Genomic DNA, 22,500 nt, shown 5'->3' on the forward strand with positions numbered 1-22,500 from the left:
TACATAGGTCTAAATTGTTTACTGTAATACAATTCAGGTAAAATTAATTATTATTATTATAAATAGGTATATTTGTTACTGTAAGGATCTGTAAGTCTTACAGTAATAAATAAGTAGCCTATAAGTTTAGTTGTTCCTCTCAGTGTTGTGTTCTGCCATTTGAATAACATCAAAAGTAAATAATAAAAACTAGCGATGATTATGTTGATATACAGATATTTTTGCGGAAATAAGATACTTGTACGAATTTATTAATGTTGCAGTATTTTTATTTTTATTTTGCATGTGCTTTGTATAATATAAATGATAGCTGAAGTATACAGACCACTTGTGTGTGTGTGAGTGAGTGTGAATGTGTGTGTGTGTGTGTGAGAGTGAATGAGTGTGTGTGTGTTTGTGAATGTGCTTGTGAGTCAGTGTCTGTGTGCGAGTGTGAGTGTGTGTGTTCGTGAGTGTGTGTGTGTGTGAGTGTGTGTGTGTGTGTGTGTGTTTGTGTGTGAATGTATGTGTGTGTTTGTGAATGTGTGTGTGTGAGAGTGAGTGAGTGAGTGAGTGTGTGTTTGTGAATGTGTTTGTGAGTCAGTGTGTGTGTGTGTGTGTGTGTGTGACCTGAGCCAGGATAAATAAACAGGAAGTGATCGTAACACAGACAGCAAAGCACAATATAATAATCCTCAGTGATTTAGTTATTTGCGTTACCCAGAAGGCCGTGTTAAGGATCATCACTCACGCCACATCATCACTCTAATTATGATGAACGGTGTCGTCTGTCATATCATCGATTAATGATGTATGATCTCTTGCTTCAGTCTGTTCTGATTGGCTGAGACTGACTGGGATTAAAAAGACTATTGCTGTTAGAATTGATGAAGAACTCTTAATAAAGCGGATAAAGGCTGTTTAGTGTGTGTTGAGAAGCAGCGATCGCAGTGTGTGTGTGACTGTAGCAGCAGCGCTGACCTTGAATCATTATTTGTTTTGCCAGTCATAATTTATTTGTGACAAGTGCTCTATGGCCTCATCTATTCTCATCTAAGCAATCTGAGACAGTTTCTGTCCCCCGTGTAGCCGATACACACTGTGCTTTCTTTCATATTTTGTTTCTTTTATAACCCAGCTTGACTTCAGTACGTCCAATTTATATCACTATTGTGAAAACAATGACAAGCAATGTTTCATTTTGACATAATTTGGTGGTGTTATACAGCACCTGTATCTCTGAGAGCTCCAGCTCAGCGAGGGCGAGTGTGTGTCTGTCGTTTAGCCCGATCTAACATGTCTGTCATTAGATCAGCTCAGAGTGAAGCCATTAGCGGGACGCGTGCCTGAAACTCTACATTAGCGCTGCCGTTGGTCTACGCTGGTCCAGTCTGAGCTCCTGAGAAACAGTGATCAGCTGCTGGGGGTCGGGGAGCTTTTGTAAAGCTGTCAGCACTTCTTCTTCTTCTTTCTTCTTCTTTCTTCTTCTCCTCGGAGTTGAGGATGGATTCAGCAACAGAAGCTCCTGTACAGCGGAAAATACAGAACGGGAGCAGTTAATGAATAAGTGATAAGCTGATGCGCTTTACTTCCAGGATAGGACTGTGCAACATGGCTAAAAGTTATATTTATTTACACATTTTTAGCCAAAAAAAAAAACATTTTATATATATATATATGCATATTATGGAAGCTTGTTTCCACCACAGAATATAAAAAAAGTTAATTGCAACTTTTAATCTCACAATTGCAACTTTTTATCTCAGAATTGCGTGATATAATGTCGCAGATGTGTGTTATAAAGTTGCAATTCTGAGGAAAAAAGTCAGAACTCGCAATTCTGACTCGCAATTGTGAGTTTATACCTCGCAATTCTGAGATAAAAAGTCACAATTGTGAGATTAAAAGTTAAAAATTCTCAGAATTGCGAGGTATAAACTCACAATTGCGTGTTATAAAGTCAGAATTGCGAATTTTTATCTATATTTAGATGTAAACTCACAACTGGGAGATAAAAAGTCGCAATTATCTTTTAAAATGTTTTATTCTGTGACGGAAACAAGCTTCCATAATATATATATACAGTATATATGCTTTACAATCATATCAAGGTTTATATAACTAATAACTATATATGAAAAATTATATTGTGTATATATGTACATATATATAATTTTGTATTTTTTCTATATGCATATATATAATTTTTCACACACACACACACACACACACACACTATATTTGTGCGCGTGTGAAAATTATATATATGCATATAGAAAAAAAATTGTCTTTTGACAATACATATTTGAGAAAATAGTTGTCTATAAAAATAGTTTAAGCAGTTTTAGATGTTAACATGGTACTTTACAATAAGGTTTAATTTGTTAACAACATTAGCCAAAAATTCAATAAGAATGAACAAAACTTATACAGCATTTATTAATATTAGTTCATGTTAATTTCAACATTTACTAATACATTTTCAAAATCAAAAGTTGAATTTGTTAATATTAGTTCATGTATTAGTATATATATTAGTAATATTAGTAAAGTACTGCTTACTGTTAGTTCCATATGTATGTGTACTGTTAGTGTATATGTATATATATATATATATATAGTATTTATATAGTACACAAACACATTTTTTTATTCTGAGATAAACATTCTGATCATTGCCTCCGGTTCAACATGTTAAATTTTTTTGTTAAAATTGAATTTAGTTTCAATAAAATCTAGTCACTTCACCTGTTTAGTCAGTCAAATAGCTCAGGACTGTAAACTGACCCTTTTTACTAGCGGTGAAAACACTTGTTGGTGCCGTTCAGGCCATCGTGACCTTTGCCCTTTGGTCAGCTAAAGAATGACCCATTAAAGTGACCCGTATTGAAGCTTCAAGGACAGTGTAATTGTTGTGTCATTTATTTGAGACACTTGATGAATAACCTTCTTGTCCACCTTCTCTGATAATGACCTGCGGTGTCCAGGGATTTGTAACCCGGTTTAAGTTTAGTAGCTGGAGTGTTTTTATCATGCGCACAGAGGGAAGAAACCCACATTAGCGAATGGCCGCCCACTAATCTGGGCTTTGAATGAAGCCTCGAGGGACGAGGACCGGCTGTAAAGCCCCTGTTCATTGATTAGTTCGTTCCAGTGCTTTCCTGAACTCAGAGATCTGGATCCAAACAACCGAGTTCTGCAGAAACTGAGCGAATCTCAGGAAAACTGCCTGTGTCATATTTGACCTCAAAATGCCTTTAAATCAGTAGTTGAGATATATATATACACGATATATGTCAGGATATATAGATGATAAAACCTCTGGGGCCGGTTACATGAACTGCTAAGACTAGTCTTACAAGTTAGTACATTTTTTTCCTTTGTTCCCGTTGCATTGCAAACAAGCAGAGACGCTCCAAACTGTTTGGCACTTCATTCTCAATAGAGGTGGGCGGAGTTATGAGGTTTGACTGACAGTTTGAGGAGCCAATGGAGTTACAAGGTTTAGTCACAAGCTCTTTTTAATATTTTTCATTGGTTAAAAATTTGCAAAACCCACAGACATTATGGAAAATAGGGTGACCAATGGTTTCTGCCCGACAGTGACAATACACCCACACACACACACACACACACAATATCACATTTCCATTATTTTCACGCTACAAATAAACATTCTGATCATTGCTCCCACTTTAAAATGTTCTAAAATCTTGTTAAAACTAAATCTAGTTTCAATAAAGTCTAGTCACTTGACCTGTTTTAGTCAGTCAAATAGTTCAGATCTCAAAACTGAGCCTTTTACTAGCGGTGAAAACACTACTGCAAATAAAATAAATACTTAAATTGTAAGGAAACACAGTAACAGTTTACATTAGTTAACATCGGTTAATGTATTAACTGATTAACAATGAGCAATACATTTGTTATAGTATTTATTATCTTTGCTAACACTAGTTCAAAACTGTTCATTGTCAGCTCAGGTTCATTAAATATTATTAGCAATAGCAGACACAACTTTTGAATTTAATAATGAAAATTAACTAAGTTTTACAAGTATTTTTCATTGTTAGTTCATGACAACTAATATTGTAAACTAGCGCAACCTTATTGCAAAGATATATAATGGTAATATTCGCTGAGTTTATTTTAATTTATTCAGAATTTTAGGATAATGAGTATTACAGTAATGGAAATTTGGATTAAATGTGCTCAATTGCCATTAAAAAAAACTCTTTTTAATACTTTTCATTGGTTAAAAATTTGCAAAACCCACAGACATATGTAAAAAAGGGGTGACCAATGGTTTCTGCCCGACAGTGACAATACACCCACCCACACCCACACCCACACACACACACACAATTTCACATTTCCATTATTTTCACGCTAAAAATAAACATTCTGATCATTGCTCCCACTTTAAAATGTTCTAAAATCTTGTTAAAACTAAATCTAGTTTCAATAAAGTCTAGTCACTTGACCTGTTTTAGTCAGTCAAATAGTTCAGATCTCAAAACTGAGCCTTTTACTAGCGGTGAAAACACTACTGCAAATAAAATAAATACTTAAATTGTAAGGATACACAGTAACAGTTTACATTAGTTAACATCAGTTAAATATTAACTGATTAACAATGAGCAATACATTTGTTATAGTATTTATTATCTTTGCTAACACTAGTTCATTTGAATTTTTTGAATGTTGAAATTAACAAATAAGATTAACAAGTATTTTTCATTGTTAGTTCATGATAACTAATATAGTAAACTAATGCAACCTTATTGCAAAGATATATAATGGTAGTATTCGCTGAGTTTATTTTAATTTATTCAGAATTTTAGGATAATTAGTATTACAGTAATGGAAATTTGGATTAAATGTGCTTAATTGTCAACCTTCATTTCTTAATGCAAAATGTAATTTCTTATTTCCTGGTTTTGGGGTGAAATATGACCCAGACATCTTCATAGACGGATCTCAAACACGTCCATCAAAACGACACTTGAGCTACTGGTTTAAACCGTCCTTGAACCCAGCGTTTCTGAACTCGAGGAAAAAGGTTCACGCTGCTCTTTGCCATACAAGATTTGTAGCTTTGCTCCAGATAAATCACCGTTACAAGGTTGCAAAGGTTATGTTGTAATTTGGGGTGTTTCTGGCCGCCCGGTGTCTTCGGTGTGATGTCTTACTGTGTGTGTTTAATGGGCTCTTCCTCTGCTGTCTGTGGAGAACATGCATCCATTAACGTAATGCACACACTGCTTAATGCGAACATCTGTGCAATTGGAACTTAAATGATGTGTGATTCATGTTTCATATTGCGGGAACTCGGCTGCGGTTTAATGTGTATAGTCATGCAGTGGGCGACAGGGCTGATTTCATAATGAAGATTTGAAACTCTAATGACTATTTGTGGGTCAGTTTCACTGAATCTGTCGTGACGATGCAAAACCATTAAGAAATTTTGGTAACACTTCAGTATGGGGAACACATATTTACTATTAACTTTTACCTCAATAAACTCCTAATTACTGCTTATTAATAGTTTATAAGGTGTGACGTTTAGTTAATTAAGGGATGCATACAGTGAATACAGTCTAATAATGAAGATTATTGGATACAGTCATTCATTAATACGTGCTTTATAAGTACTAATAAACAGTCAATGTCCTAGTAATATGAATGCTCATAAGATATGAGAATTGAACCTTAAAATAAAGTGTTACAGATTTTTCTTGTGACATTATTTTCACGACAGTTCTCATTGCTGTAATGCAAGAATATCAATTACAAAATCTAATTTTCTTTACTGTGATGCAGAAAAATAATGGTACTTAATGGTCCCACTTAAACTGTGGGAGTAATAATTTAAATTAATAATCAATAACCGTCTTGATTGTAAACTGGTTTAACCAAAAATAATCATTGTGTTACAGAATCTCTGGTAATAATTTAATAATGTATTATGGCAATATTTGTTATATCGCCTTGATTTAGGTTTAACCAAAGATAATTATTGTTTTACAGAATCATTTAAAGTCCCCCTGTGGTGAAAATCAAGATTTTAATGTTGTTTATGTGTCTATGTGGTGTTTTTAATCTGCTTTAAGACAAAGCATGTGTAAGTTCATAAGTCGACAGCATTGCTGAGTATTTCCTCCTTAAAACTGCAGTGAACCAAAGACAGTCTCAAAAACACACTTTGAAATCGCTGGTGTTTCTGACGTCACAAACTACCTTGTAACCAATCAGATCAACGTGTGGATCTCTGAGCTGAGTGAGTGAGTGGAGGCGGGGCTCATTTGCATATTCATAGAACCGCGAATACTAAATGAGGCAAGGGCGTCGAGTTACATTCAAGATATTTTAATGAAAAAACGCTTAAATATGTAATTTTGGTGATCAAAGATGAGTTTTAAGGGATAAAATGATTGAATACAGGAGGACTTTAAATTGAAGAAGTAATAAATGATTGACTGTATACCGTTTTAACCAAAAAAATATATCAAAGAATCTTTGAGAAGCGGCATTATGAATGAGCATTACAGAAAAGTACAGTGTTTAGACACTAAATGTGCGTAATTGTGATGAAAATAATGTAAAATATTATAATAATGTAATAATATATATAATATATATAATAATGTAATATATCGAATAAAAAAGAAACATTCCTCATTTAAATAATTCATGCGCAGAATAAAGGGGTTAGTTATAGTTAGGGGTTAGTCCTGGTTGAGTTAGTTAGTAGTGTGTTAAACTGGTGGTTATGGTAAGGGGCGGGACATTTCCCCAAACACACTCGTAGCGCTCGACTAATCACAACACACTGATCCAGCCGACCAATCAGAGCACAGTGTGCTTTTCAGAAGGAGGGGCTTCATAGAGACAGGAAGTAAACAGGAGTGCGTTTCCCGAACAACGACGTAACTCGCTGCTTAAATACCATAGTACGATGCATCGTTGAAGAAATCAACTAGCGAGTCATGACTCCCGAAACTAAAAGACAAACTAAAAGACGTAAATGACATTTGTATGTATTCTAAATAAAAGACACAGGTTGTACTGAATGTCAGCTTGTTTATTTTGCTCAAGATGAGGATTTATTAAGTCCACATGTCATGCAAACTAGAAACTCTGCTTCTTCGTCGAGAGCTGTCGTTCCAACTACACAACTCTGCGATGCTGTTTGCAAATGTTTGTTTGAGCGATGGTTTCGGGAAACACAGACTCGTTGAACTATGCTGATAACGACGGAACTTGTGACCATAGTTGGCTAATGATGCTTTCGGGAAACACACCCCAGAGCGTTACTGACAGACTGGGAAGAGAGGAGCCGCAACAATTGAGAATATGAGGAAAATAATCAACATTCAAGCAGGAAAACATGTTCTAGTTGAGCACAAAAGGGCATAATATGTAGGGGTGTGACGGTTAGTATATAATCGTGAGACCGACGGTTATAGTTTAACACCGTCATTAGATCTCTATAACCGCCAAAACCGTGTTATTAAAATATTTTTTACAAACATTTTTTTATCATAGAGAATGTTTAAACACAAATTAAAAACAATTGTTAACAGTCTGTGTCATTAATGGTCTACGTCGTTTCCAACTGTATTTGATTCTTTGCCAAGTACCAACGCAAGTTTTGTTTTGTAAATCGTCAGACATGATTTTTACCACTTCATTAAGTTTGTCTTTGTAGAAAGCCTTTCTTTAAAGCGAATTTCGTTTTGTATAAATTGCATCTTAATTTTAATAAATGTTTCATCAACCAATTGCATGTATTTAATAAATAAAAAGCAAATGACAATATAATAACCGTGACATGGAGGCGCCGGTGCGCCGCGTTCACTTGCATTGCATTGTGAAGTTGAACTAGAGCGCATCTCATCGTAAATGAATGAAACTCAGCGTAGGCCTATGCCTCATACATTAGCATTAAATATCTTTGCTGCATCCTTTCTAGAACAGACAAGGGCTTTCTTGCGGCTCGCATCAGCAGAGCATTGCATCGTCCATAGACCGCACAACAATCAGCGGATGGCGGGCGGGTGCGGCTTTGAAATTTAGTCAAAAAACGTTGGTGCGGATGATGAGTTTTGTGATGCGGTTGCGGATGAAATAATACCCCATCCGCGCATCTCTATTGATAACAACATTGAATACTACACAAATATTAATTTTATTTATTTTAATTTAGGCGATCAAATAGCTAATCAGTGTCTGCTCGTTTATTCAAACTAAGTTGTCCTATAACAGACGAACGTCGCAACTCCCCCCCCGACGACGGTTATGTTACGAACCGTCACATTTGACTCACGTCATAACCGTCATCACCAATTCTGAAACTAGCACACCCCTAATAATATGGACTCTTTAATGCAAAATATAATATCTTTGTGTTGAAAGGTGAGCTGGACTTGTCTTCACTGTGTACATGTATGTATAGGACTTGCTTTCAAAGCTTGTACGTGCTGGCAGTCCTTTTTCTCGGAAGTGTCTGATTGTCACACCTGTGTCATTTAAAATACCCAGAAAACTTTCTAAATGTCTGTATCATCATCATCATCATAATCAGAGACACAAAGTTTACAGAATGGAGATTTTCTGGCGATTTGGAAGAACCCTTTATGCACTGAACTGGTTTCGGATGCTCTTTTGTGTTGAGCTATTATTGGCAAACAGTTCAGATGCATTCAGAATCACACACACATTGATTCTGGCAAGCGTCGGGCGCTTTGTTGGCCGATGCTCAAAGGAAAACACAACCATCATACTTTTACTTCTGTTACAATCCGATAGCATGTTACTGCTTTCCTATTTTAAACGAAGCTTGAGGGCTTTAGCCTGGCAGACACTGATACCACAGTCCTAAACTTTGACAAAAATAGTGCAGTGATGTATGTACGCGTGTTTGCATTCGTTCGCGTGTGGCGGACGGTCTGTGGCCAAGAGAAACAAGCAATTAGGAAGAGTCTGTTTGCACAGTGTTCATTCATACCGAGTCATTAAAAGCAGGAGCATTCATTTAGCATGTTTTCAAAGCTCTCTTTGTTTAGTAATTGTTCTTAGAAACCCATGTGAGTCAGACAGGTGAAGGTCCAGTTCATTTCGTTACTCAACCAGTGAGAATATTTGCAGTGCTGTTCGGTTTCTTGTTCACGGGAGGCAGAAAGTGACATGGTGTTGAAGACAAAGCTCAAATAAGATTAATCTAAGTGGGTCACGGCAGTCCGACGCTCTCCCTGTGCAGAAACCGGACTCGGGAAACCAGAAAATCAATGCAAAAATGATTAAACTGATCAAGATTGTGCCATTTCAGGATGAAGCTACGGAAAAGTGGGATTGATGGTCAGGACGGGTTTTATTACATGTGTACGAGCTCTGGCCTGCTTGCTTTGGTGGAACGGTAAGAATATCCTGGTGTTAATATAATTCCGTTTGACTGATAATGTGATTTTTTTAGTCAGTAAATGACAAATAAACTTGGTAAATTGTCTCACACGACGAGCCACATTTTTCTTCAGCGTCCAGAGCCAGAGGGAATCGCACAGGCCATTACGGTGATTCACAGGCCATCATTTAATGAAGACAATAACAAATAGCTTTACAAGTGAGTTGTATTTTTCTTTATCACATTACAGGGAGATAATGCCCTCAGGAAGAGGAGAATAGAGTAGATGCAGTCGAACACACGTGTGGATGCCAAAGTTGTTCATCCACAAATGAAACTTCTATCATAGTTTGTTGTTCCTTCCTTCTGTGAAGCGAAAACAGAATATACTGTAGCAGAATACCCATATATACAATTATTTGGGGATGTTTCTTAAACAACACTATCTTGCTTAAACTACTTTTATGATCACAGTATTTTCATTTATGAGAGAACTATTAATGTAACCCACAGAACTGTATTCAACGTTGATAATAATCATAAATAAACTTATACAGTAGAATAAACTCCAATTAAAACTCCAACATATCATTCTAATATGCTGATTTTCTGCTCAAGAAACATTTCTGATTATTATCAATGTTGAAAACAGTTCATATTTTTGTGGAAACAAGATAAACAAGATTTAAAAGTATGGTTTTTATTCATTAAGGATGCATTCAATTGATCAAAAGTGACAGTAAAGACATTTATAATGTTACAAAAGATTCTATTTCAAATAAATGCTGTTCTTTTGAACTTTTTATTCATCAAAGAATCCTGAAAAATAAATAACTGTATTCAAAAATATGAACTGTTTTCAACATTGATAATAATCATAAATGTTTCTTGAGCATCAAATCATCATATGATCATGATTTGTGAAGGATCATGTGACACTGAAGACTGGAGTAATGATGCTGAAAATTCAGCTTTGATCACAGGAATAAATTACACTTTACTATATATTCACATAGAAAACAGATGTTTTAATATTTCACATTTTTACTGTATTTTTTATCAAATAAATGCAGCCTTGGTGAGCAAAAGAGACCTTCAGAAATGTTTTTAACTGAATCAATTTTAATTCTCAACATAATATTAAGGATGTACTGTATGTCTCAGATTGGAGTGACTTACAGAAGTTAAATGAACACTAGTTTAATATAAAGGACAGACAGCGGTGTGTGTAGGGGCAAAGGAGAGGTAGACATAAAGTAAAACCGTAGAAACTTGTGCCACACACGGGCCGTAGAGAGAGACAAACAGAAGAGCCGAAAGTGCTGTGACCTCTTTGGAGTGAAATTGAAATGTGTGGCAGTGCAATGAGACACTTAATGAGAATCAGAACGAGTGAGCGGATCTTAAAGGAGAACAGCGTGAAAACAGCAGCGGATGAGATTCAGATACTTGCATTTGGATTAATCAAATGTCGCTATTGCATTCTTGATCTTTTTTCTCTTTCTTTCATGTACAGGCATGTAAACACAAAAATAGAGATTAAATCTGCATTGCTCCTCTTCTCTAACTTGCTTCCTAATCTAGTTGTCTAATAAAACTGGCCTTGAATATAATGAATATTGACAAATTGCTTTTGTTCCTCGTCGCTTTGGCCCAAACATGCATAAATAAATAAACAAACAAACAGATAAAAAAATAAAAAAATAAATGTAATAATAGGACAATAAAGAAATGACTTGATAAAACATTTTGAATTCCTTTTTTAACTCAATTTAATCCTGAATTAATTTTTGTATTATTTTTTCCCTTAATTAGTTGCTGTAATAATTTTTTTTATATATTTATTTTACATGTGGTAATAAATAAATATAAACAAATTAAGATATAAATACATAAATATAAAATAAATGTGAAAATAAATAAATTAAAGTTAAAAAGAATGAAAATAAATGTAAAAATAAATACAGAAAAATAATAAACAAAGGAAAAAAATATACAAAAGTAGTAATACATTTTTTTTATTCAGAATTAAATTTAAAATAAATTATATTGTTTTTTTATCAAGTCATTTTTTTTGCTATTTATTTTCCTATTATTACATTGATTTACTTATATATATATATATATATATATATATATATATATTTAGATATGCAGGTTTGTGCCTCCATTGATAAAAGCATTTTGCATTTGCAAGCGTCTGTTAAATGCTAATCGCTCTGGATAAAAGCATCTGCCAAATGCATAAATGTAAATAAAATACCTTGTATTAATTGTATTAAATACCTCATATTTCATTGCACCAGTGCAAAAAAGCACCCTGTCCTTAAGAAAAAGAAAGAAATTGCCCAACATGTCGATTTTTTTCCAACCAAACACATTCGAGTTTACAATCAGGAGCTTCCCAGGAGGACCTGAGTGAAGCCCTGGAGTCAGAACGACAGCTGACACCACAGCGAGTGTCCTTCCTTCCTTAGCAACTGTTAAAAAACACTGTTTTAGCTGTCACAGTGTGTTTCTGTGTTCGTCTGCAGTCTAATACTGAGTTAGTGTCGTCAACCGTAGTGGTCTGGGAATGCGTCTCCCGTTCCCCGTAGGTCGAGGTGTGACTGTAAGCTCGGGATGAGTGAGGACAAGCGTTGTCCTACTTTGAAAGTGACAGCTGACCCATGGAAAGCTGACGGTGGGCAGAAAGAACGCCAGTCATGTGGAGATACTACTGGCATAGTAGCAGAGCAAAACCGTGGGTCTGTTTGGAAAACTTTGCACTGATGGTTGGAACCACAATAGTATGTTTTCACTCTCATTTGAAGAGATAAAAATCAAAAGCTTCAATTAAGTTTATCATCAATCCACCTGGAAACGCTCATCACTTGAGTTTTCACGTTGGTGTCATCAAATCAATTCAAAAGCAATTAATATTCAGTAAAATCACAGATTTACCTGCACTGAAACTAAACTGAGAACAAAACTTGAGCTGAATAATTGCCATCGGTTCACGTTTATCTTTTCATGTCTTTTATGTTGTAGTTTTCTTAGTCATGTTTCCTGGTTATATCATATGGAAGCTTGTTTCCGCCACAAAATAAAACATTTTAAAAGATAATTGTTTTTTTATCTCACAATTGCGAGTTTACATCTCGCAATTCTGACTTTATTTCTCAGAATTGTGAGATATAAAGTCAGAATTGCGAGATTTAAAGTCCAATTCCAAGGAAAAAAAAGACCTTGGATTTTTATTTTTTTTTTTATTTTTTAATTTTAATTTAAACTTTTTTTTTTTTACCTCAGAATAGTTTATATCTCACAATTCTGGCTTTATAACACACAATTGCGACTTTGTATCATGCAATTCTGGCTTTATAACACACAATTGCGACTTTGTATCATGCAATTCTGACTTTATATCTCCCAATTGCGACTTTATTTCTCAGAATTGCGACTTTATATCTCGCAATTGCGACTTTATTTCTCAGAATTGCGACTTTATTTCTCACAATTCTGAGAAAAAAAGTCACAATTCTGACTTGATATATTCGCAATTGTGAGAAAAAAAGTCAGAATTGTGAGATAAAAAGTCGCAATTATTATTTATTTATTATTCGGTGGCGGAAACAAGCTTCCATAATATCATGTAAGGATGCACCGATATGAAAATTTTGCCAGATACCAATAACCGATAATTCTGTACACTTGAAAGCCGATAACCGATACATTGGCCGATAAATCTAAATCTGAATTTTTATATTATTTTTGAGAGCCTGATTCCAAAAAACAAAAGTCTCACCATTAAAAGTCGTGTCCCAAGCACACAATTAATTTTATGCAGCCTATATGACAGACTTCTTGCACTTTTCTGTATTTTCCTTTTTTGAAGCGATTCCGATCATATTTCAAGTAATTCAAAACCATCATGTTGAACAGTGTCTCAGCTGAAGGAAATAACCCATTATTTATTGGCTTTAATATATCGGGTAATATATATTTCTTATCGGGCCGATAACGATAACATTAAAAATGAACATATAATCGGTATTGCGCATTCCTTATATCATGTGATTCAGTATTTTGTCATGTATGTCAGGTTCTGATTGGTTGTTCTGGTTATGTGTCCTGCTTCCTCATTGGTTCATTGTTTGATTGTTCACAGGTGTTTCTTGTTAGTCATTAGCCTGTGTATAAACAGCCCTCCTGTTTCATTGTTCTTTTGTCTAGCTTTGTTCATGTAACTGCTGTTGGTGAGTTTATGTTTGCGTTCAAGTTTAGCTCATGGTTCAAGTCTTTGTTTATTGTGCATTTTGTCTACGCTTACGTCAATAAACTGCACATGGGCTCTTCAAACTTGCCATCAGTGGACATACGTTACAATAATAAGATTAACTTTGCAAATTTGACCATTATTGAACTGAATTGAATCAACAGTGAGCTGAAAAATGAGACTGTTGTCTTTTGTGGAGTTGCATACTTTACAGATGAAACTGAATTTCATAATTTATGAATTTTATAACATTAAGACATGCTATTGTTTATTACTGTGAGGCTGCTTTGAAACCGTATTATAAAGCGCTATGGAAATAAATGTGACTTGACATGAAGTCTGTAAAGTTTAACCAAGACTTGTTTGCTGTCAGGATTGAGGATTTTTGCACTTAATAAGGACACAAGTTTATTCTGTTGTGATGTATGGCATATAGTTAGAGCAAATTCTGTTGAGTTTCTTACTTGAGAGTGAATCTTGAATTGAATCTGTTGCTTTTGTTCATATACATTCAGATCAGAATTACCAATGTTGAGATTATTCCAGAACTATTACACCTCTAGTCAATATGTTTAGCCAACTAAGGCCCTGTATACACCTGGTATTAAGATGCGTTTGGTCGATCGGATCACAAGTGGACGACGCTAAATACAGGAGTAAAACGTTTCCACTTCCAGAGTTAGTCGAAGACGCATTCGACCAGATTGCTTTAAACACTCATGTGATCGAATGCATTCGAACAGAAAGACACTTACTGACCGAACACGTGAACATTATGGGAAGAGCGCTAGTCAGACGGGATTTAAACTTTGTCGGCTGAAGACCCCAAGTTTGGTTTGAAGATGAAAAACGAACCAAGCACAATGTTCTCTCACCGTTCCTGATTTCTAACACACACTCACAGCGTCCGGCATGATCTTACGGCTGTCAGAGCAGAAACTAAAGCTGATGCTCTCCGTATGTTTTCCCGTCGTCTCCGCCCGTGTTCATATGTAATTTGCGTGAGCTTATTTTGTCCATTAGATCGAAAGATCTGAAAAACAAACATACATTAACCCGCCCATAGACCCTCTCCTCGAAGAAATCAGGACAGAAGTGGATAAAAGTGGACAAAAGAGACGGATTAAAACACCAGGGGCCGTATTCACAAAGAATTTTAAGGCTAAAAGTAGCTCCTAACTGGCGAATTTAGGAGCAACTCCTAAAAATAATGGGCGTGTAACTTTAGGACTCCTAATTTTTTTGATTAAGAGTAATCCACGAAGCATTTTAGCCCTAAAAGGAGCACCTAAGCCTGGGACAGCTTAAAAGAAGTCGAGAGGACTCCTAACTCACTAAGACCTTCACAAACCGCTTTTGTGGCATTTCACGTTGCGATGTTTTGAAATGCGTATGCGGCGCTACAGGAGCTTCCAATCGCGAGGAACAATTCTGCATTGTAGGCATAACTAGGAGTCGCAATAACGCCACCAACAACAACCAAAACTAGGCTACTCATTGCATGTAAACTAATTGTATCGTTTCATTGTGAATCAAATTAAAATGTTCTTCTCTTTGCAAACGTAGGCAGAGGCATATAGTGACAGATTAATTAAATAATGTTGCAAAGATATTGCATCAATCCATATGTTTCATTAGGCTATAGGCTATTTGTTTTGCCTTACTCTTTATTCATTTAGGCTATTTATTCAGTTATTCATCATCTTCCGTCCTTCGCACTGCTTGTGTAGCGCACGCATTCTCAGACCTGTCACCTGTCACTCATCATCGTAGGGGAGGGGTTTGGAATCATTCCCGCGTTACAATCATCAGCCAATCAAGGTGGTCACTTCAGTCAAGCTCGTGCATGAGTGATGACGTCATCCATAGCAACGAGGACTCACTCTTAGTTCAGGAGTTGTCATTTTTCTTTACTAAGAGTAGGTCTGAAAGGCGTTGTGAATAACTTTTAAGAGAAAACTCCTAGCTAAAATCTTTTAGTGCGATTTAGAAGTACTCCTAGTGGTAAGATAAAATGCTTTGTGAATACGGCCCCAGATGTCTTTGAACGAACTTTACTGGAAGAATATTTGTTTATCACTTTGATAGGATTTTGTCATCATGTTAGATCTGAGAACGTTCCTGTTAATGCTCACTGCGAAGAACTTTTTCGTTCTTTACTTTGGGGTAAAAAGAAGTTTGAAATAAGTAACCGGTGATATACTGTAGTTCACGCTGCTGAGAACGACGTTTAGATGAATCTGTAAATATGTGTTGTGCACTTTCCTCTCAATAACAAAATAAACCTGTTCATAAAGCATATGGAGATGTTTGCACCAGCTCTTTTTATACAGCACTTTATACAGTAGATTGTTTAAAAGCAAGCAGCTTTACAGTTTTAAACATGGAAAAAAAGTGTCAGAAAACATCATTTTCTTCTATCCACCTTATTCCTGACGTTTTGAATTATGGGAGGCACTTCCGGTTTGGGGAACTTGATCATTTCAAATCATAAGGTTGTCCTACAAATAAAGCTGATCGTCAGTTTGACTGGATGAGCTGTCATCATGAAAATAAGGTTATACTTGGTATTTTAACGTGACATAACAACAATATCTATGGCAAGAGCTCTTTTCAGTCGCTGCTTTCTTTTCCTCGTGATTATTTTCTTTTTTCCCTTTGCAATCCGCTGTAAAAGTATGAAAAAGGACAACATATACTGCACATTTGTGGTCTGTTCTCCCGAATTAAATTACGATATATTCCATTCATAATTCGCTGGAATGCACGAAGAATCTCTCGTTATTCTCCTCAAATCCTCACGTCTCTTTCCAGGTGTGTTTTCACAGGTAAATGCAATTTATAATCTGTCAAAATGACGGAAATCACTTTGAAATAGTATCACGTAATGCTGAAATGAACATTTTTGATTAAGGCAGCATAAGATATATATTACTACATATTACGCGCTTTTGGGGTTATTTGGTGTGTTGAAAGTACCTTGTTGATGCTTTTACACTTTTAAATTTCCTTTTAATGTTCGATGGTTGAAAGGTGAGTAGTTTTTTAACACTTTTTTAACGTATTGTGTTCATAGAGCGAGCGTTTCACTGATTGTTTACATCTTAATGGAAATTCGCGCAAAGCGTCATGGGGCGCAGGAATAAGGTGGATAAAGCAGCTCTCTAGTGTGTTCATGTTTTTACTCGCGTTTGATTGTTTACATGTCAAAGAAGGCGGAGCCTCAAAGCCACACCCACCTATTACATCATCACCACGGACCAATGAGAGTTCGAAGGTGTTTACCAGTGTTGGCAAGCTCTTTCGAACTCTCAAAACGATCTTCGTTTTGGCCTGATTTTGTTGGAAATGACGTCACAGCAGTTCGTCTTCAAGTGTATGAGGGCCTTCAGCTGGGTGTTCATCAAACGCGGCGTCAGAGTTTGTTTGTAAGAAGCCCCAAGTCAAACTCAAGCAGTTTGCAATCACATATAAAGCACTTGGTAATTGATCATGATGCACAACAGCATTCTTTCGAATTACTGATTGTGTCTAATATGACAGAGACTCAATTCTATCCCAAAAAGCTCCTGAATAAGTCTGCAATCAAGCACAGTCGCTCAAAGTGACACGGGTTCAGCCCTGAAGATTTCATCCGTTCCTCAAGTAGGATCTGAAACGTCTGTCGGAGATGATGACAGGCTACACCCACACACTCGCTAACAGCCAGCCTTTCAATGCTAATCAGTGTATTAATCACTAATTGCTTCCCCACGCACGCAGACTGCAGTTCCCCTGGAAGGTGAGGGTTCGGGAGGGGTTGATTGACAGCAGGTTCAGTGGGCCGCTGTAATCACGGGGGAGAACTCGCAGTTAGCATGCTAGCAACACGCTAATGACGCCGCTCGGAAATCAATACGCCCACTGAAATCAGACTCGAGTGACTCCTTCACTCCAGCAGGGATCTCTTAGGAGGAGTTTGTAAAATCTCGAGGATGAGGGGTGAAACCTTATGCTTAATCACGTCCTGAAATTACATCTGGAAAAAAGTCATTGGAAGCATCCATTTTCCCACCTGTAGAAACGACAAACACAATGCATGCGGTTTTAACGACAAATCATCATTACTGTACTGCAGATATCTCAAAGTTAAACAGTTGAACTGAACACACAGTATCCTTAGAAAAACACATGTCAACATTACAATATTGATCTTAAGTAAAACAAAGATTAGTGGAGTGCTTTTACAAGAAAATAACATTTTTCTACTTCACTTTTAGTTCAATGCATTTCTTGCCTTTCTAATTATCTGTGAAATTTTGCAGTTTCTAAATTTTTTGCACGTCGAGAAAAAATTATTTTATATTTTATCTTCTAAAATATGTCAACCATTATTCTTCTACTATATGTATATTGAAGTGATTTGAAAAAAAAAAGTTCAATCATATACAGTAGCACATGTACAATATATATATATATATATATAAATAAACATATTTAAATGCAGTTTTGTTTTTGAAACATTCAGATACTGTTTTGAATTAGATTTCATGATTATATATTCCATTTTAATTTCAGATAAAGTGTTTTTGTGTCATTTTTATATATTTGAAATTTTTTAGTACATTAAACAAAATGAAAATTGGAAATGTTGCTTTAGAAACTCTCAAAATAAGTTTAAATTTAATTTCAGTTCGTGTTTATTTCAATTAACAACATTGTTTTTAGTTTAAGTTATAATAATAACCACCCTTGATTTAAAAGCCATCAAAATTATACAATACAGATCTAAATCATAATCCTCAAAATGATAAATTAATACATGCACAAATTTACTACAGTATATACTACGCAAAAGTATTTTTTGAAAGAAAAAACAACATATCAGTGTACTTTCTTTAAAGTCCGCTCACACTTAAAAATACAACCGCTTTATACATAATATACAGTAATTAGAAAATTAATATTTTTCTATACAGGCATGGAAGCTCAAAAATGCATTATATTAATACTTCATTGCACCATTGCAAAAGAGACATAAGAGAAAGAATCCCATTGTACAGCTAAAAACATAGTCACATGTGTAAAATGATCTTTTTAATATTCCATATTCATATACTGTGGAATTTACTTTGTACTGAAATAATACCATGGTAGTACCATAGTAATACTGTGGTATTTTTGTATGAACTCATGTGCATCTCTTATGTATTGATGCATATCAGGTTTAGCTGGTGAGATATAAACCTGTTGAGTATTTCCTCAACACAAGTAAAGTGCGCTAAACACCGCTAGGCTATAGGATAGGAAACCTAATCGCGAACACTCGATGCTTGTGCAGAAAGACATTACCTGGTTTAGTGTTTCCTCACTAAACAACTATCAGTTTCCATTTAACCTTGATTTGCTCACTGGAGTGTTCTGTGAGAGCTTGATCACAGAGGGTTTCTTGCTGAGAGTTATTCAGGGCAAAGCATGCGATCACGCAATCCACATCTCACACATCCAGAGATTTAAAGAGCCTGGATCAAACACAACACATGCATCAACTCAGTTTAACAATGTGTGCTTCACACGAAGAACGAAGAAGGAATAATGGGACATTTGATCTGATTAGCTGCGCAAAAAAACACTTGATTAATGAAAACAACAAATATTTCTGAAAAGAACAGTGGTAAACCATTTGTTGAATGCTGCATTATAGGACTGAATACACAATTATATTAATGAATACAGTAAAGAAATATATTTGCAGTAATTTTGCTGACGAATAACGCAAGCAATTTTTAATGGGTGTTTGGCTATTAAACTTCATTAGACTAAAAAAATAGATTTAAAAAATGCGACTTCGTTTAACTGAATCAGTTTAACTCTGATTCAATGATTCTTTCATTCAAACTCATTAAAAATTAATTTGCATGACATTTTGCATGTATTAAAATATAAATATAAGTAGGTGAACATTTTTGTTCAATATTGTTAAATATTGAGATACACTAACATTCAAACATATAAAAAATATAATTTTACAAAAGATTTAAAATTCAAATAAATGCTGTCATCATATTAGAGTGATTTGTGAAGGATCATGTGACACTGAAGACTGGAGTAATGATGCTGAAAATTCAGCTTTGATCACAGGAATAAATTACACTTTACTATATATTCACATAGAAAACAGATATTTTACATTGTAATAATATTTCACAATTTTTACAGTATTTTTGATCAATTAAATGCAGCCTTGGTGAGCATAAAAGTATTTTTTATTTATATAAAACATTCAAATAAATCCCTACCGACCCCAAACCTTTAAACAGTGGAGAATGTATTGAACATATTCAGAGGACCATCAAAATATTAAGATATAAATACTTTAGCTTTATCGCCCAGTCCATAAGTGGTTCCCCTAAATGAAACCCTAACGCTCTTGTGTCTCAACTGCGATTGAGTAACTCGTTGTCATTTATCCATTCGTCTAATTCTAATCTCTGACTCTATCGGCTTCAGCGGTGAACAAGCGTGATCCATCACACAAGAAACAATGAGCGTGACTGTTCACCGATGGCATTCCTCACTTACCGTGTTAATTAACAACAAGAGTCCGAGTCTCCGAGGAACTGAGGAACGGGCGTCTAGATTGAAGCCACTTCAGAATCCTTTTGGGATTCAATAATTCATGCATTGTTGATAATAAAGGTCTGGTCACTTACGGTGGCCCGGTTGATTTCGAGTGACCTTGTTTCTGTTTGCTGTGAGGGTTTAATCAGTCTGTCCTCAGCTGAAATCTCGAGGGAACCTCGTTGACAGATGATGATGTTGTGAGAGTCGATTATAATATAAAGAGGAGATGGAAATGAAGGAGGGAAACGTCGCCGTTTAGTTAAAATCACTGTTTTTGCTGGAGAACACCGTTTCTCTGGATATGCAAGACCCAGACTGGTCTTATTTGAATCTGAGAAGTAAGAATAATTAGCCATAACTAATGGCTAGTTGTGTGCAACTGACCCCAGATCGACATCTTAAAAGTCTGTCATCAGACTCTTCCCATCAGATCAGTGATGCAGAAAGCGCTGCGTGACCCAGAGCATTCATATGCCGTATGCATGAATCAGGGCCGCCAGCAGAAGCCGTGACATTCAGAAGATACATACATACAGTGTCTTAATTATTTCAGTAGATGCTCACAGAACATTTCGTAATATATATGCAGATTCTTGCAGTCCAATCTGTTTTTATGGGAGTCGGTCTTCGGTTATCTATTGAGAGATGGTTTATGGAAATGGAAATGGAAATAGCCATGCCTGGACAACAGGCACATCAGTGACCAACCGGATCAAGCCAAAAGTCATAATATGTTATCTTATAATAACTATAATGTTCACTCGCAAATAGCATTTTAAAGAATAGTTCATGCAAAAGTTTAAATTCTGCCATGTTGCACCAGGTTAGAAAGTGTGAACCATGTAAAATATCAACGTTAAATTAATAAATATTCTCAAACATAAGCTCAGTCGAATCCATCGCACACACTTCCGTCATGACCTTTAAATTCATAAACTTTAAATTATAAGAATGTAATGAAAGAATAGTTCATGCAAAAAGTTTTATTATGCTGTGCCATAACAAACCCAGATTAGAAATCAGATAAAAAATGCAACATAAATTTCATGGAAAAAAATATCTGATGTGTAGATGATTTAATTTTTAGGTAATTTTTAGGTGCACTTTATTTTGTATTATTGAGTGCGAACCATGTAAAATATCAACGTTAAATTAATGAATGTTCTCAAACATAAGCTCAGTCGAATGCATCGCACACACTTCCGCCTTAAGCTCGAATGTAATGAAAAGTAAGTTCATGCAAAAATTAAAATTATTATAACATCATGTTGCACAATTTAAAATGACAAACAAAAATCAGGGGGAAAACTGTAACATAGAAGAATGGAAAACATGATCTGGTGTGTAAATGAATTCATTTTTGGGTGAACTATCCCTTTAAATTCATAAACTTTAAATTATATGATCAATAAGTCATGACAACATATGTTTTCACATTGCTTTAACTCATCAAAATAAGTTATATAAATGCAGTTATACAAGATTCAACTCATTTTTTAATTCATTTTAATGTAGTTTGTTGAAATGACTTAAACATCCAAGGTCATTGTACTTATAAATTTAAGGCAACTTTTTTTTTACAGTGAATATAATAAAAGAATAGTTTATGCAAAAATGAAAATTTGTTTATTTAAATTTAAAGCGTCAAGCTCCAAAAAAAATCAGACAACACAAAAAGTATTTTTTGACTGAAGTCTTCCTTTAAATGTAAAATGTCAGCATTAAATGAATTCAGATTGTGAAACGCAGCGCTTGCACACTCTTCTCTAGGGCATGCGCTTGCTCTTTCTCTCGCCGCTGACATTCTCCTGCTTGTTTGCTTCTGGTCTGCATGAGGGACCTTTTATGATGTCATTTCTGATACGTCCCGCTGGTGGCAGAGACTGTACTGACATTTGACTTTGGCTCTGTAACTTCTCAGTGTCAAGTGTGCAGATAAGAGCTGTGACTTCATCCGGGCCGCTGACACCACAGGCCGGGCCTCGAACCACAGCAAACTCATGACTAAAGCCTGAGGAATTCCCACCGCATCACATATTCCACAGCCTTCAGGAGCCAAGGCAACATGAGCCTTATTTTACTAGACATTTATATACTTTTTATAGCATTTATAAAAATAAAAAAAACTTTTGAATTTTTATTTTAGTAATTTTGTTGTTTTTAAATTTTTTTTTTAAATGTCTATTTAATTTTTTTCAGATTTTTAGTCATTTCAGTTATTCATCTTAAACTAACAAAAATTTTAAATGTTCATAAA

At 35.3% G+C, this 22,500-nt stretch overlaps 1 protein-coding gene across 1 annotated transcript in view; it reads left to right on the plus strand.

Moving 5' to 3' along the window:
* The window catches only part of scn5lab (sodium channel, voltage gated, type V-like, alpha b), a 175,836-nt gene that overhangs the window by 1,401 nt on the left and 151,935 nt on the right, over nucleotides 1-22,500 (plus strand). The gene's annotated exons all lie outside the window — the stretch shown is intronic.

The sequence above is a fragment of the Squalius cephalus genome (assembly GCF_949319135.1).
Source record: "Squalius cephalus genome assembly, chromosome: 25".
NCBI lineage: Eukaryota > Metazoa > Chordata > Actinopteri > Cypriniformes > Leuciscidae > Squalius > Squalius cephalus.